This window comes from Kogia breviceps, chromosome 7 (assembly GCF_026419965.1).
Source record: "Kogia breviceps isolate mKogBre1 chromosome 7, mKogBre1 haplotype 1, whole genome shotgun sequence".
Lineage (NCBI taxonomy): Eukaryota > Metazoa > Chordata > Mammalia > Artiodactyla > Physeteridae > Kogia > Kogia breviceps.
In genome coordinates, this window is record NC_081316.1 from 6159512 (window position 1) to 6178060 (window position 18549).

General features: G+C 46.7%; 1 long non-coding RNA gene across 1 annotated transcript in view; it reads right to left on the reverse strand.

The window, feature by feature from the left end:
* The window catches only part of LOC131760136 (uncharacterized), a 46398-nt gene extending 30696 nt beyond the window's left edge, over positions 1-15702 (reverse strand). Inside the window, exons 1-2 of the long non-coding RNA XR_010841228.1 lie at positions 15608-15702; positions 14570-14742 (exon numbers count right to left, since the gene is read on the reverse strand). This is a non-coding gene — a long non-coding RNA (uncharacterized lncRNA). The remainder of the gene's footprint in view (positions 1-14569; positions 14743-15607) is intronic.
* Between the last annotated feature and the right edge of the window lie 2847 nt (positions 15703-18549).

Consider the following 18549-nt stretch of genomic DNA (forward strand, 5'->3'; position numbering starts at 1 on the left):
AGGTCACAGGACATCAGAGGGTCATAGGTTTTCACTAAATTCCCAGACCTAAGTCAGGTGAATAGAAAAACTGTGTACTCTGTACCATATGACATTACAAATTTATATTGTACATCTTCCTCCACATTTTTCTCCAAGGGAATTGTGGTCATTTAGTAGAGTGAGTATGCACTGGGAAAAGAGAAATAGCAGACTTTTCAGGGCTTATTACTGGCGCTGAGCTAATGGGTTGAATGGGTTGAAATGAAATTAATGGAGGTCAGGAAATACAAGGAGTTTGGGCCCAAACCATTTCATAGTGGGCCCCATAGATTCATATCCACCCTGTGGTTGTTTCTCCAGGTCCTGAATGCATAGTTGGAATATATATACTCAGCAACAGGCAGAATCTCCAGTGGATTCTGCCTGACTTATGGATTAAGGGCCATCATGAGAGGAAAGACCAAGTGAAAACTCCTGGTGAGCGTCTCCTTACCAAAATAAATCAAAACCAATGCCACATTTCTAGGGAATCACGGAGATTAGTATCACCAGAGAAGGCTTGAAGGATGCAAGGTTGGTGACCCATTGGTGAGAATTGTTATCATTTATTCGTAAGAATTATAAGATTGTTAACATTACCTCAAAACCTCATCTTTGGTAGCTTTAAATTGGCCATGATGAGACTATTTAAACCATGAAATTGGCACACACTACAAATCAGGGCTTTTTTGTCCTTTCTGACAGCCAGTTTACCAGCAAACTAGGGGCGATCCCCATTACATCCTCATTTAACCTACTTATTTGACTTGACCAGATGTACCTTGGAATTGGAGAATAATGGCAGATTATGTAAGATCAGACTGTGATTTCAATTGCAGCTGCTGTTCTCCACCTGGTCTACTCACTGCACCATATCAACACAGCTTCTGATCCCTACTGTGGTTGGATGGATGGATGGATGGATGGATGATGGAAGATGAATGCATGTTATTCACAACAGCTAAGATATAACCTAAATATCTGACGATGAGTGAATGAAGAGAATGTGGTACACACAATGGAATATTATTATTTAGCCATAAAAAGAAGGAAATTCTGCCATTTGTGACAACACGGATGAACCTGGAGGGCATTATGGTGTAATAAGCCAGACACAGAAAGGCAAATACTGTACAATCTCACTTACATGTGGAATCTAAAGTAGTCAAACTCATACGAGCAGAGAGTAGAATGGCGGTTGGTGGGGGTAGGTGTGGGGTGGAAATGGGGAGATGTTGGTCAAAGGGTACAAAGTTTCAGTTATGCAAGACGAATAAGTTCTAGAGATCTAATGTACAGCATGGTGACTACTGTTAACAATACATTATTGAGATTTGGAAAGAAGGGATGGAGGGAAGGAGGGAGGGAGGAAGAAAGAGGCAACTATACACAGTGATGGATATGTTAATTAGCTTGATTGTGGTGAGCATCTCACAGTGCATACTTATATCAAAACATCAAGCTGTACACCTTCAATATATACCATTCGCATTTGTTACTTGTACCTCAATAAAGCTGAAAAGAAAAAAGATAATTATGAACAAGGTTAAGGTAATTGCTTCCAGTCTTATATAGACAGGTTAGCACACTGTCCAATGAAACTGAATTGACCTATAACCTGTATGGTTCATCATGGATTATTAGTGAATGTAATACACAACGTTATTCTCGTTGATGAACTGTAAATACATTTGGATACGGAAGTCCTTTGCAGTTAATATAAATATAACTAAAATTTATATGCTACTATGCCAATGGAGACTTTTATGTCAGCTGTAAAATGAAAACAGTAACCGCTATGAATGTCCAGTTCACAAAGTGTGATAATCAAATGAAATCATATATGTGAAACAGCAAACTTCAGTGCCCACCTTAAAAGATGGAAGAGGCTAACACTAGGTGGTTTCTATACTCAAGACTGAAATGGAGAATCTTGGCTACTATATTATTCAAGGATGAAATTCTACTGTTATTAATGAGCTTTATCAAATCCTTTAATTGTATATTAGGCATATATCTGATTTCAACTGAAATTGAACATGGATGGATGGATGGTGTTTTGTATGAAGAGATAGTTATATTAGGTGGGAGCATGTTGCTGTTGCTGTTGTTTATTAGAATTTAAGTGTGGGGATAAAGGTTATACATTCCCATACTGCAGAGAATGAAAAACCAAAAACTTCCCAGACTCCTTTGCAGCTAGATTTCAGATTGTGACTTACGTTCTGCCAATAAGTAACACTTGATAAGACTTGAATTGGAAACTTGGCCCTGTATCCAAAGTTGCTGTCCCAACTTCCTGATCCCTGCATGACAGCTAAGCGTTCCAAGGCTCAACAGCAGTGGCTTCCAAACTCCCTAGTTTCTTTTTTTTCTTTTCTTTTTTTTTTTGGCCATGCTGCACAGCATATGGGATCTTACTTCAAACCTGTGCCCCCTGCAGTGGGAGCATGGAGTCTTAACCACTGGACTGCCAGGGAAGTCCCTCCCCCATTTCTTGACTGTGGTAGAGATGGTAGGCCCCCTGGAAGATTAGTGATGAGAAGCCCTGGATTCATTCCTGGAATCTCAGTTTAGAGTTTTGCCTTCTAGACTTTCCAGTGATTTTTGTAAGCACCCAATTCACTGCATTAAGTCCTTTTCTTCTTAAAATAGCTACAAAGGATTGTTAGCTGCAACTGAACTCTGACTAATACACCCTTTTCAAGTTTTTCTTCCCTGCATCATCTCTACTATCCAACAACCTCCCATCTCACTCCCCAGAGATGAATCACCTCTTACATTTTAGGGGGAAAAAAAGACAACATCATTGAGGAATTTCTCAAATTCCTGCCAATCCATCTAAGGTTTCTAGACCCACTACCACCTCCACTACATCTTCCCTACAAGGATAACCCAACCACCTTTGCTCTGGAGCCCATTCATCTCTGGAAGTCTTCTCTTTCCTCACTATATATTGGACCTCTTCCTCCTGCTCTTCTGCTGATTCATTATAGAAACACCATAAAATCTCTCTCATGGGGAAAAAATCCCAACTCCAAATCCTCTGTCCCCCTCTAGTTACAGTCTATTTTTCTTCTTCCCCTCACTGCCAGGCTTTCTAAGAGAATCACCCATACTATTCATCTCCACTTCCTGCCCTTTTGTTCATTCCTCTGTACACGCAACTTAAACTTTGCTGCACTCACCCCACTCAAACTGACCCACTGATGTAGTCAGTGACCACCAAATAGCCAATCCAAAGATTCCCTTTCATCCTTTTCCTTTTCTGATTTCTGAGGGGCATCTGATGGTGTTAACTCTCTCCTCTGTGATGTTCATCAGACCTTTCTCCAGCACCATCTGGTTGACCTTTATCATTCTCTCCTTTTCCTCAAGGTTTTGTCCCTGAGTCCTACGTTTTTTTCACTCTAAAGGTTCATCCTAGGGACTTCCCTGCCCTGGTGGTCCAGTGTTTAAGACTCTGTGCTTCCACTGCAGTGGGTGTAGGTTCGATCCCTTGTTGGGGAACTAAGCGCCCACATGCCACATGGTGCAGCCGAAAAAAAAAAAAAAAAGGTTCATTCTAGGTAACTTCATCTAAGTCCATGACTTCAACTACTGGCAGCTCCCAGATGTATATCTCAAACTCAGACCTCTTCCCTGACTTCCCACAAACAGCTCAATCTCAACATGTCCAAAACAGAACTAACCTTCCCCCGACGTCCACTCTTCCTGCTGAAGTCCCTGTCTTGTGAGTGCCACCATCGTCCACTCAGACACGCACACCAGCTATCTAGGAAGCATCCTAAATTCCCCGCTCCCTTGTCCCTCACGACTAAGTTGTCACTAACAGATTTCAATTCTACCCCTAGGACTCTGCAAAATGGTTTCTCCCCTCTCCATCCCTACTGCCTTGGTCCAGCCCTCTGTTCTCTTTCCCTCTCACTCTCTTATTTCTGCTTCTGCCCACTCACTCGTCTCCCTGGCTCCCCTCACAACCCCCTCAATCCATCCTCCACACAAAAGCCAAATCGAATCCTACCACTCTGTCCTTAAATCCCCCAGATGATGTCCCCCACACATTCTGAAAACTTTGTCAAGTGTACGTGTGAGTTCACTTTCCTTATCCTGGACCCAAGGCCCTTCATGATGTGGCATCTCTAACCTCATCTCCCTTCACTGACCTGAAGCCATACTCTCACCCACACAAACCTGCTGCACTTACTCACGCTATGTATTTCCCTCCACATGGAACTCCCTTCCACTTCTTCTCCCCTTGGGCCACTCTTTTGACATCCTTAGAGACTCAGGTCATGTCACCTCTTCCAAGAAGCCTTCCCTGACCCCCCTGAGTAGTGCTGACCACTCTGCTCTTTTTTTTTTTTAATTTTTTGCTGCATTGGGTCTTCGTTGCTGCGCGCGGGCTTTCTCTAGTTGTGGCGAGCAGGGCTACTCTTCGTTGCGGTGTGCAGGCTTCTCATTGCAGTGGCTTCTCTTGTTACGGAGCAGGGGCTCTAGGCGCGTGGGCTTCAGTACTTGTGGCACGTGGGCTCAGTAGTTGTGGCTCGCGGGCTCTAGAGCGCAGGCTCAGTAGTTGTGGCACACAGGCTTAGTCACTCTGCGGCATGTGGGATCTTCTCGGACCGGGGCTTGAACCCGTGTCCCCTGCATTGGCAGGCGGATTCTTAACCACTGCGCCACCAGGGAAGCCCCCACTCTGCTCTCTGTGCCACCACTATGCTTTGTATACCCTGTGCTTCCCTGTAATGTTACATTAAACTGTGTCATATATCAAGTGTGTCCTAGAAGTAAATATACTTATCACAGCTCTTGTTAACCTGCATTACATATTTTGAATGTCCGTATTCTACCACAAGACCAAGTGTACTTTTGGGGCCAAGCCCACACTTAGCAGGTACCTGGTATAGAGTAAGCATCTGGTGCATGTTTGATAGCTTAATTAGTAAGTTCTGCTTGAATTTCATTGGTAGTTGTGATGGGTCCCTTGGGTCTACTAAAAAGAATATGTTGGAGTCCTAACCCCCAGTACTTCAGAATGTGACCTTGTTTGGAGATAGAACCTTTATAGACGTAATCAAGGAAAAGTGAGGTCATGAGGGTGGGCCCTAATCAATAGGACTAATGTCCTTATAAAAAGGGGAAATTTGGACAGAGAGACAGACACAAGTAGAAGACAATGTGAAGACAGACAGGCAGATGACGGCCATCCACAAGCCAAAGAGAGAGGCCTAGAACAGGTCCTTCCCTCACATCCTCAGAAGGAACCAACTCTGCTGACACCTTAATTTTGGACGTCTAGCCTCCAGAACTCTGAGATGATGATAAATTTGACATTTAAGGTACCCAGTCTGTGGAACTTTGTTATGGCAGTCCAAGCAAATAAATACAGTAGGATTTCCTGTGCCTGTTAATCTAGTTTCTTTGTCTGGATCTCTAGCCATAAGCTAGTAACTCCTGTTTTCTTTCTGGAGTCCAAGAGATTTGCTTTTCTAGCACATCTCTCTACCTCTGTTTCTCAGTCTCTGTCACACACACACACACATCATATGGTCATCCCTCCCTTTCTCCCAAGAACTTCCCCTTTTCCTCCAGACACTCCTACCTTACCAACAAGTTCTTCCTCGCTAGTCAGCATTAGATCCCAGGTACGAGCTCCCCTCATCACTGCAATGCTTATGCCAGAACAGGGCACCCAACAGTCGTCCCCATCAGCCCAGTTCACTGCCTCCAAGTTAGGCTTTCCTGGACAAGGAGAGCGTCACAACGCCGTTAGCCAGGCCAGCGGTTAGGACCTCCCACAGCAGCGCCACTTGTTTCTCCTTTTATCCCCACCAGTGCTCCCCGTGCTGTACCATCACCAGCTTTTATGACATCGAGTCATGCTGTTCTCCTGCCCAGCACTCGGTGATGCCCCCCCATTGCACGTAAAGCCAACTCTCAACTTGCTGTAGAGGCCTCTCCCAGGTTCACTGAACGCCTGTAAGGCCCTTCCAGCCTTGGGATCTTTGACAGTTTATTTTCTGGCCACGCCACATGTGACATGCGGGATCTTAGTTCCCCAACCCAGGACTGAATGCGCGCCCCCCGCAGTGGAAGCGCGGAGCCTCAACCTCCGGGTGGCCAGGGAAGCCCGCGCCCCAGGGCCCTCGAACGCGCTCTTCTGTCTCCTTACTCGCTCCTCGCCCCGCCCCTTGCCCTTTGCCTGGCTAAGCTCAGTGTCACTGCCTCAAAGGAACGCTCTCTGATGCTCCACCCCTCATGAACCTCCTATTAGATGCTCCCAGAGAAACATGTAGTTATCTTGCCAAGGATGTAGCACAGTTTCTACCTGTATATTTATATCTGTGCCTATGTGATTAATGTCTCTCTCCCCCACTGGACTGAAAACACCTTGAGACCTGAAGGTTCGTCTTGCCCGTCACCGACGCCCCGGCCCCTCCTGTACTGCATGCCATGCAGCAGATACTCAATAGTTATTTAAATAGTTCAATGAACGGAGTTCTTGACCCACTGCCACGAGACTAATTTATCTGGGTGAATAGGATCCTTACCGACATAGAAGTCACGTCATAAGCCTCGTCCAACCAAGTGTTGGTGATGACACTGAGCTTATACTAACCTCATGTTACAGTTTCAACTCTACGTCATGTATTAGATTATTGTATTCGGCAGAGGGTCCCAGTGGGAAGTGGTTGGCGATCTCAGATGGGGTAATTGGGAGTTTAATAAAGGGGCTGCTTAAATCGTGTCGGCAGGGTTAAGGGAAACCAGCAAGGAACAGAGCTAACAATGGTGGGGGTCTGTTACCCTTCCAAGCCCTGGAGGGGCAAAGGGAAAAGGCAGGTACCTGAATGTGAACAGAGTTGCTGTAGCACGTCACTGACAAGAGCTGAGGCTTTTAGAGGAGGGATGCAGCCAGCACGTGGAGACCCAGCTGGGAGGGAGCCAGAAAATAAATATCCCGACCTCACTCTCCTCCCATCTTCCAGTCTCTCACTGGTTGATTCTTATTGGCTGAACCCAGCAGAAGCCAAAAGGCCTGAGAGCCCACTGATGCATCCATAAAGATAGGCTTCCAGGACTCAGGGCAGAATGCTGAAGAGAGGGTGGAGAGGAGAAAGTAAAGATCTCCAGCGCAAATCTGAGACCACACGAACATTGTTACTTAACCAAGAACCTCTTTGCTTCTATTTGTCACTGATGCCAGGCTCCTTCTCCACAATATGCAGCTTTCATTGCAGATGGGTATTTACCCCTCCTTCTTTCTCTCAGAATTGCAGTTTAAGTTACTTGGATCAGGGGGAGACTTTCCTGCCAACCTCCGTTGTCAGGACCCCCTTCAGGTGTACTCTGCCCTTGGTAGAAAGTCCTTTTTTATGATGTTAAGTCTTAGCTCAGAAGACCCAGCTCTGATCGTTAACGCTGGGTGACCGTTTCCCACAGCTTGCTCTCTCTGTCAGTAGAGACAAATGGTATTCGGTCTTTGCCCTTTGAGTGCCCCCGCCCCTCACTCCCTGCAATTCCTGCAGCTTCCCAGGGCTACCAAGTGACAAAGTTCCACTGGGAAGTAGCTACACCCGTGCCCCGTCATCTCCCTAGGACGCAAAGTATGCAAGCCAGCTGGAGGCTTCCGTATCGGGGGTGTGGGCCGACACCATTCTTCCTCTGGGGAGCAGGTCCCCCAGAAACGCTCAGGCAACCTTTCCATCCCTAGGATCCTGGGGCTCAATGGTTCTGTCTCCACACGTCTGTCCCGATTTCCGGCTTCATGGTGCCACACTCAGGCCACCTGACCTTCGTGCTCAGTACCTTCTGCCTCAGACCAACAACTCTGTCCTGTGATCTGCAGGCCAAGAAAAATTCTGACCCCTATGGCCATCGGCTGAATACGGCCTCCCTGAGTTGTCATATTTACTTCCTTTCAGAAGCATCTTGTAAACATCTAAGCAGCTCTCAATTGTCTTGAGCAACGCATGCCACTCCCCTCCTTTCTGGAACCTGATCTCCTCTATTCTCCCGCCTCACTTTCAGAGAGATCGTGTCCTTCTCCATGGCCTTCCCCACTGGGTCAGCCGAGGAGAACGTCTCCTGCAGAGGCATCTCCCGACCTCGCAGCCCAACACGGGCTCCGACTGCTGGGCGGGGGGACGGCTGTGTCCAGGACGAGGGCGCGCGGGGCAGGGGCCCCTGTTAGTACCAGCGGGCCTCACAGCTGACTTGTGGATGAATGGCTCCAAAGCAGGAAGCCCCTTTGCCCAGGTTGAGGGGTTGGGGGTTCAGGGGAATGTAGGGATGGGAGGGGGCCACGTAAGGGCGGCTGCCCTGCTCTTGATCTGAACCGCGGACTCCCAATGGCCCCGACCTCCAGCCTGCTGTCTTCCTATCCTTTCACTGGGATTGATTTTTTTTTCCTCCCCTTACAAATATTTTCACCATTAAAAAAATAAAAAGCCAAATCCCGAAATCCTAACACAGTAAAAAGCAAAGACGGGAGGAAAAACAACAAGGGATAAAAGCTCTCCATCCGAGCCGCAGACAAGAACCCGCTCTGACGTCCTTGGGCGCCCGGAGGGGTTAACCCTCTGCTGCCCGGGAAGCCGCTGCTCCCCGGCTCCCCTCGGCCCCGCCCACTCTCAGCGGAGACGGGTGGTTGTTTGCCTTTCGTCAGGCTGTAGATAGATGGATTTACTTCTCTATTTTTGCCAAACCTGCACGCGCTCATCTCCGCCCCACCCTCACCACGAAACCTTTTGTCTCAGCGCCTCCTTCCTCCACCAGACAGAGAATTTTCCCGGGTGAAACTGAACCTTTAGCCATACAGCTTTGGGGGCATGAAATGGATGCCTGGCGCGAGCTTCTCACCATCACCTGCCTTCTGTCTTACACACACTCTCCCCAATAACGAGAGACAGGCACACGCCTTCGGCATCCCATCTTTGTGCCGTCAGTGACCCCGCTTTTGTGGTCGTGTGGGCAGAAAGCAAGTGGGCAAAGCACCCCAGATGATTTAAGCCACACCCCTTACCTCCTCTGAGAGCCTGAAGCCGGGCTCCTCCAAGGAGCAGAGAGCAGGGAAGCCTTTGAGAGCCCCCATTTTCTAAAGCAAATGCCAAGTCGACAGTACAGTTTACCAAGAGAAGCATTTTCACCACTTCATTAAAATTACATTTGTCTCAATTTTTAAACAAAAGGGAATTTGGGTTGAGAGTCCCCAAACCCCAGGACAGCTTGGCGAGATAAGAGGACCTGCAGCCATGCAGCAGGCTAGAGATTCTCTGACAAAACTTGACTAGAATGCATCCAAATCCACCCCTACCTTATGCCAGAGGGCCCCCCAGTGGGTCTCACACAGCAGCAGCCAGGAACCGGTTGCTTGGGAATTGCAGTGAACTCGGGGTGAAGCTCAAGTGAAGCCCCACACAGGATGGAGGGAAAGACATACACCTGGGACTGTGGACAGAACACTTTGGAAAGCAACCTCTATCAGGCCTGAATGAGACTGAAGTTGTTGTGACTTAAGATATGGACCAGGACCAGCTGGTTTGTCCAAGTCCCTTGGGGGGGGAGGACAGTGTCTAATAAATGGAGAGGGAGATTTGGGAAAGGGGAGGAAGAAGTGTTACAGACACCAGGAGATTATTCGAGAGGCTCTTCAAAGTATCAGCACAACAACCATTCATCCATTCTTTCACCATGTGGACTGCCTCCTGGCCACTTGCCCTGGGGCTGCATGGGTGATGCATAACCCTTGTCTTTGGGGATGTTAGTGCCAAAGACTCCACCCGAAGGATCTAGTTTCCAGTTCCAGTTTGCAGCCTTAATCTCCTGCTCAGTTTCTGCATCTGGAAAATGGAAGTACCAGGTTCTTTATTGCCTTACGGACCACCAAGAAGAAGAAAGAGCTGGAAGTTCACTGTTCAGTTTGAATTAAAATATAACAGGACCATATATACCCCAAAGAATTGGAAGCAGAAACTCCAACAGATATTGTACCCCACTGTTCGCAGCAGCTCTATTTACAATAGCCGAGAAGTGGAAGCAACCCAAGTGTCCATGAACACGTGAATGGATAAATGAAATGTATATATGTACAATGAGAGCCATAAAAAGGAAGGAAATTCTGATATATACATGGTTTAACCTGGATAACCCTTGAAAACATTATGCTAAATTAAATAAATCAGACACAGAAAACCACATTTTGTATGATTCCTCTTGTACGAAGTTTCTAGAATAAGCAAATGCTTAGAAAGTAGAATGGAGGTTACCAGGGGCCGAGGGGGAGGAGGAAATAGGGAGTTATTTTTTTAATGGGTACAGAGTCTGTTTTGGGCAAAAACGTTCTGGAAATGGATAGTGGTGATGGTTGTACGACACTGTTAATGTTCTTAATGCCGATACGCTGTACACTTAAACAGAGCTAAAATAATACATTTATGTTATATGTATTTTACCACAAAAATTCAAATATGTATATGTACTATTGTGATTTATAATATATATTTGGTCTTCAGGCACATAGCTCCTAAAGCATTTGGAATTCCCTAAAAGAGGAATAAAGGTGAAAGGAGCATCTTTTGTTATTCATCACAAGCCCCTATAAACCTCACCTGAGTTTGTTAATGAGGTGACTTTTGGAAAACCCCTTAGGATGGCACCTAGTTGCCAGGGGAACCAACCATTTAGAGGGTTGGAACTTTCGGCCCCTGACCTGACCTCCAGGGAAGGGAGAAGGGCTGGAGGTTGAATTAATCACCTGTGGCCAATGATTTGATCAACCATGCCTAAGTAATGAAGTCTCCATAGAAAAGCAATAGTATGGGGTCCTGGGAGCTTCCAGGTTGCAGAATATGTAGAAGTGCTGGGAGGGCGGTGAGCCTGGGTAAGTGCTGAGCTGCACCCCACAGGCCTACAAGGCCTGTACTTGCCCAGCTTCAAGACCGAACAAAAAGTCCAGAGTTAGTGACAGAGATATCAATGGTTTAACAGATGAGGGATCTTACATGTCCGAAGCAAGGTCCAGAAGCAACACTGCACCACGCAGGGCGGCAGTTTTCACTCCTGGCCGGGAGGGAGTTGGGTAGGCTACCGGTTACAGGGGGAACTGACAGCAGGTTGGTTCATCGGTTACCAGGGAAACCAGCTGAGGGGCAGGCCCCTCACTGCCCCTTTGATCAGCTATCATGGTGGAGATGTTCTGATCTAAAGGTTAGAACAATCACTAGCTGGGGGGGGCAGAGGCAAGTAGGTAGGAATGCGAGTCATGTGAGTAGGGTAGAGGTGAAGCACGCACTGGTCGAGCAGTGGGTGTACAGAGAGCCAGAGAACACCCATCCTGGGTGGCCTGACCTTTCGCTCCACCCCTACCGACCGGGCATGACCCTTACAGTCTCGGTCCACCCCTCTTCCATGATATCCCTGGGTATACAGAGGTATGTAGAGGGGCACTGCCACCAGATACCACAAATACACTACAGACACCAGCAGCTAAAGAGTATCAACAGTAAGATACCTAGTATGCTAAGAACAGTCGTTTGCCAGGATGTGGGCAAATTTTGGAGCCAAGCGCTTACCAGGTCAATGGAGATGGAGTCAACGGCAGCAATGCCCTGTCCGGTTATAAGGAAGGTAAGGCCACCCTTGGTTGTTACATTTACCGCAGGGGTCCTTCTGATGTACTGGCACTTGGGAGAGGAAGATGGTGAAAGTCTTCCCCTGCCGCACTGTCAGTCATCCCCCCATGGTCACATTAGCTGGGTCAGTTTTTCATGGAAGTCCAGAGGAAGAGGACAATGGCATCTCGCTGTTGACACAGCAATTAGACTCATTTTGCAGTGAGGCCAGTGTTGCTGTTCAGTCCTCAAATAGATTCCCTTCGCTCAAGCCAGGGGCCAAATGTAAGACATCTGACAGGTACAATACAGGGGTGACCATGACCATTAAACAAAATACAAGCAGTACCTGCATTCTGAGATGATACCACACCTGCCTGTGATTTTTGTGCTGGTCTGCAATACAGTTCTGAACAATGGCCACCTAGTTTTACCTTGGATGTCTGAATCACAGCTACCCCATTTTCACTTTCAAATGCATTCCCCTCCACATGGCCAAAGCAGATGCATAATTCATGTTCAACAGGCCACCAAACAGGCCACTCTGGTCCATAAAAGTTTAAATTAAACCACGTATAAGCCAGAATGACTTCCCCATACCTCCATATATGAAGATTTTTTTTCCATCATTTCCCCCTTTTGATTGCAAATCTTTAGATAGACCAAAGTATATGTTCCTGGGAGCCTGGGTGAATGCTGCCTACCCCGGGTCCAGATCATGTGCCTCAGTGCTAGGCCTCCTTCCTATTTGCTTATAGAGTTGTCCACTTTGAGGGAGAACTAATGAGATGTTGTGAACAAGCTCAGAGGTATGGGGAAACATTTTATAGGCTATACATTTTATTACTTATACCAAATTGTTACACAAACATTGTACATGTGCTTTTAGTGGCAGACTTAAAGCAAGCAGTGATACACTATGAGTAATTATACTCCGGGACAACTTCACTAGATAATTTTCTTTCCAGCTTGAACATCAGGGCAAAAGTATGGCTAATACAGTAACTTTCGTAAATACAGACCTCAATTAGCAGAACTAGAATTTAGTATCTATTGAAACAATCTTTTTTCTCTCTGAAATTACCCTCATCTCCACCAAACACAGCCAAATCAGAACTAATTCGTTTGCAAAACAAGTCTGGTCAGTTGACCACATAGGCTCCTCCAAATTGGCTGTGGTAGAATTCCTCAGGAGTCTCAGACTGAATTCTCAGAAAGCCTCTCAAGGCCAGGAGAGCCATGCCAAAGGCCTGCCATCAGACTCCACATCAGTAGATTTCTCTCTTCTAGAGGCCCCCAAAATATGTGCAGATACCTGCACGTGCCAGGAGACAGTCTTTCCCCTTCACTTGATAAGGTTGCTCAGAACCCAGAAGTCTCCAGTTTCTGGAGCGACCAGGCAGAGAGAAGAAAATGTTTCAATTCTACCCACAGGTGTAGTTTACCAAATCGCTGTAAGTCGTAACTATCTTGAGGGGAAGGGCTTCTCTAGTCCTGGGAAACACAGATCAAAACCAGTGATATTCCAGACAAAAACCATAAAAAGTATAACCATATCTACCAGTTCACTCAGTAACCAATCCTTTTGTTAACTTTTTATGAAGCCATCAGGTTTCCCCTTAGGATTCTTTAATTTCTTACCCAGTTCAGTGGTATGATCTGAAATTTATCAGAGACCTGCACTTGTCAAAAGATCCTTCCTACGAATCCTCTTGAAGATGAAGCACTTTTGCAAAAGCATCAGAATACAACAATAAGTCTGTAAATCACAAAAGACCTAAAAAGGCACTGTTAAACACCTGATTACAACATAATCAATAAAGAAACTTGGTCACAGTAACTAGAATTATGACCGATTATAATCTTAACCCTTAACAACCTTAATCTCTGGCAGAAACCAAGAAGAAAGTAATTGTGAACTTTTTGCCCTACCAGCATTTCCTGATTGGAAAACTTACACTTTAGTCTTCCTCTCCTAAAAAGGCAAAGGTAGGTAAACTTACACCTCCCCAGCAATTAATGTTCTAATATTTTATCCTATTTGAAATGACCCAGATTGTCAATGAATTCTCTTCATTTAACTTCGTTTAGTTGCAAATTACCAAAATCTGGAGAAACTATTTTTAGACACATTCCCAAAACATAATTATTCCTATAGAGTTCTAAGAGGCCTCTTTTTTTCTTCTTCTTCTTCAGTCTCAGGGACCAGGTGATTAACGTTCCTGAGAGCCCAGGCAGGTCATTTACAACTCAAAGGCACAAGAAGAGAAATACCAATCCTTCTAGGAAGCTAACTTCCTTTAAACAGTTTTAGAATGTCAAAAGAGGACATTTTAGGAATTTTTTTCTTCAGTTTCTAAATAGCCAATTCAGTTTAAACAATTAATAGCTGTAGACAATAATACATAGCGTTCCCTCACATTCACTTGCATCACCTTCAGAAAAACATGAATCAGCATTCAAGTTACCAGGACCTTTTAACAGAGGTCAAGACCAAAGAGAGAACAGGATTTGGACTCACGTACGTACTAGGCACCCATGCACACGTCCAAGGTAAAAGCCAACCCAATGACAAGAGGCTCACTTTGACACAATAGCAGAGCCATTAGGGGCCACTGTTTTCCACACTCTCTTGGTGGCCCCCCTTCCTCAAGGACAGCCACCGCAGGACCCCACATAGTAGCGGACAGACACCCTGGGATCTTCTGGGCCCACATATTAGTGGATGGCCCCCGCAACTTTCCATGCCCCTTCCTTATCTCCCGACACCTCGGCACTCATGGGAACTTCCTCGGTCTCCTGGCAGGCGCCGCCAATTGTTGGGCTGCAACCCCCAGGCCTACCATCCCTGTACTTGCCCAGCTTCAGGACCGAAGAAAGAACCTGAGGTCAGCAACAGAGACGCCAATGGTTTCGTGAGTGGGGGAGCTTACACGTCTGAAGCGTCTGAAGCAGGATCCTGCAGCAACATCCTACGATGCGTGGCAGACAGGCCAGGCTGGACGGGGCGGTGGTCTTCACTCCCGGGAGCGAGGGGGAGGTTACCGGTTATAGAGGGAATTGGTGTCAGGTGGAATCAATCAGTGACGTCAGGTTGGAACAATCTCTAGCCGGGTGGGAGGCAAGTATGTAGTACAGGCAATCATGTGAATAGGGTACAGGTGGGGCAGGGGGTGTACCCAGAGCAAGAGAACAGCCGTCTCGGGGGGCCTGACCTTACAGGAAGGCTTGGAAGCTCCATATCCCTCCCCACATGCCTTGCCCTATGCACCTCTTTGATCTGGCTGTCCTGAGTTGTATCTTTTTATAATAAACCAATTATCTAGCAAGTAAACTGTTTTCCTGAGCTCTGTGAGATGTTCTAGCAAACTATCAAACCCAAGGAGGGGGTCATGGGAGCCTCTGATTTATAGCCAGAAGGTAAGAAGCACAGGTGACCACCTAGACTTGGCGAGCATCTAAGGGAGGGGGGAGGGGGGCCAGTCACGGAACTGTGTGAACTACAGGCATTACTGTCAGAACTGAGTTTGAATTGTAGGACACCCAGCTGATGTCTGAAGAGTTGAAGAACTGCTTGATGGGGAAAAAGACACGCACATTTGGTGTCAGAAGTAGCCAGTGAATAGTGAATAAAGAAAACAAGTGTTCTCCTTTCAATATTTAAAATAGGACCCATTGAAGGCCAGTTAAGTATTCTAGCATGAATCACAGGGCTTAGCAAGGAGTAGGTGTGCAGGCACGCTTAATGAATGGTGCTGTGCCAGAGGTCAGATTTGCACGGAGAACAGAGGCTCTCAGCATTAGGAGGGAATTCATCTGGGATCAGGTCATCCTAAAGGTCATCTCATCCCATCTAGCCTCCCACCCACTATGCAGACCTTCTGCAACAGGTGTTGTAAATGTAAAAATACACAGGAGTCAGTTGCCTCCCATAAATGAGAGATGCGGCCCTAAAAGAGGGTATGACATACCTATATGTACAATAGGCTTTATCTTAAGGGAGTAGCCACAGCTCAGCTGCATCACTGATATGCAGGACTGTCGATTCAGTGTTGCCAGATGTTCCAACTCTGCAAAAAACAAACAAGTTGAAAATCTAGACTTTTTAACAAAAATCTCCTAATCCATTGTTTTTTGTTTTTATTTTTAATTAAAAAAAAAATTTTATTTGGCCATACCGCGCAGCTTGTGGGATCTTAGTTCCCCGACCAGGGGTCAAACCCGTGCCCCCTGCAGTGGAAACGCAGGGTCCTAACCACTGGACTGCCAGGGAAGTCCCTCCTAATCAACTGTCGACTCATTGAAACTTTTTAAAAATACATGACCGCCCAAATAATACACCTTTGCAGGTGAGATCCATCTGCCCGTGGACTATACCCATTTGCAAAGTCATATACCATCTACCTGGATGTCTATTCAGAATTTGCCTGTATGCCTCTGATGACAGGGGAGCTCATTACCAATTCTATTGTTAGGAAGGTCTTATCTTACAAAATCTACCTCCTTGTAACTTTCTCTCACTTTGTTCCTATAACCACCTATGCCCCCTTGCCATCTTAAACAAGAGGACAGCTATCCCCCCAGTGTCATCAGTGCTGTTTTCCTCCCTGGAGTTTTAGTTCTTTGAGGACAAAAACTAAGTCTTTTAAAATAAATTTATTTATTTATTTATTTATTTTTGGCTGCGTTGGGTCTCCATTGCTGCGTGCAGGCTTTCTCTAGTTGCGGAGCAGGGGCTCTTGGCGCGTGGGCTTCAGTAGTTGTGGCACGTGGGCTCAGTAGTTGTGGCTCGCGGGTTCTAGAGTGCAGACTCAGTAGTTGTGGCACTTGCTATAGTTGCTCCATGGCCTGTGGGATCCTCCCGGACCAGGGATCGAACCTGTGTCCCCTGCATTGGCAGGTGGATTCTTAACCACTGCACCACCAGGGAAGTCCCCAGCAACTAAGTCTTACATCTCAAAGTAAGGATAATAACCGCCAAAGTTTACTGAGCACATATATTCCAGGCACTATTCTAAGTACTCTACATGTGTTAACTCTCTTGTTCCTCATGAGAAGCCTGTGAGAGGTACTCTCGTAAAGACATTTTACAGACAAGGAGACTGTGGACAAGTGATGATTAATAACTTGTCCAAGGTCACACAGCTAGTCAGTGGCAGAGCCAGAACTGGAACCCAGAGAGTCTGACTCCAAAGGTGATGCTCTTAACACTGCAGTGTTTATGGGGACAACCACACTCGTTCAACAATTGTCTGTTGATATGAAATAAAACAATACTAGTTCTTTCTTCTGGAACCAGGTCTCTGTAACACCAGCGTTAGAGATGGATTCTACCATACGCAAAGATGTGAGAGATGAGAAGGGAGAAATGATGGCCAACCATGGAGAATCACGTTAGCCACTATGCAGAACTTGCTGATGTGGCCTTTGTACCACTGGCATACAGAACGAAAAGCTGTGCTTCGTTTCTTGGAGATCCACTTTTTTTTTTTTTTTTTTTTTTTTGCGGTACGCGGGCCTCTCACCGTTGTGGCCTCTCCCGTTGCGGAGCGCAGGCTCCGGACGCGCAGGCTCAGTGGCCACGGCTCACGGGCCCAGCCGCTCCGCGGCACGTGGGATCCTCCCGGACCGGGGCACGAACCTGCGTCCCCTGCATCGGCAGGCGGATTCTCAACCACTGCGCCACCAGGGAAGCCCCTGGAGATCCACTTTTAAAAGAAAGGAAGGACGGAAAGAAGGAAGAAAGGAAGGGAGGAAGAGAGGGAGAGACGAATGTTTCTGCATGGCTCTTCCATGTGAAGCCATCCAGAGGCAAAGAAAAGCTTTATAAAGAAATGTGGCTGCCGAGAAACGTGCCTTCTTCCAATTTCTCTTCCTCGTGGGGTCCCCCAGAGGAGGCAGAATAACGGTCTTCTGGGTATTTGAGCTTATTGTCTCAGGCCCTGATGGATCCCAGATTGAGGACGCTGGAGGCAAAGAGATGTAAGGTTCACAGGTCAAACCGTGTATCCTAAAATACAACTACACAGGTCAGAAATTGACACAGTGTACGGTTAGGCTATTCAAGATGGCTGTTCTCTTGCTCTCTGTACATTCCCTGCTCAGCCAGTCCCTGCTTCTCTCACATGACTATGTAATCCTCTTAATTATAGGGCTTAATTAGCCCCTGGTAACGGATGAGCCCACCTGTCAACTCCCCCTATACATGGTAGCCTCCTTCTCCCCTGAGTAGTGAAGATTGATGCCATGTCCTGCCCACCATCTGCCGTGTACAGTGGGGTGTCACTCCAGGACCCTTTGTGTAAGAGCCTCTGTCCAATAAATCACTGACGTCCCTGTTACTGTCTCTGGGCTCTTTCTTCAGTCTTTAGGCTGGGCAACTACAAGAGTTACAGGCCTGTGGGGTAAAACCCACACACGGGATACCCAGAATCAGAGTATCTTAGTGTGGGAAAGGGCTCGAGAACTAATCTCTTCCTATCCAATCTCCCACTCACGGCAAGAAGTCTTTCCACAATGTTCCAGACAGTTGGACACTCACCTGTTGTTGACACTCACCCACCATAGCTCTTGGATCAGCCCTCACAGCCTCAGAAAGAGGTGAAGTGAATCACAGATACTTGGTGCAGGAAAATCTAGAGGCAGGCTGAAGGCCGAGGCCAGGGGAAAGGGAAGTTAGGGAGACAAAAGAACTTGATACATGATTCTCTCAGCAGAAACTTTTCCCACCTGTCCATGTGAACACGGGACAACTGTGAATCAAGCCACAGGGTGGAGTTTGGGAAGTTTGGAGCAGCCCATTCTGACCCTATTGCTGAGCTCACTTTTTCCAACACTGTGATGAGCTGGATTATTTTCCAGTATACTTCTCTGCCCTACTGATGTTGGACTTGGCCTTCTGACTTGTTTGGGC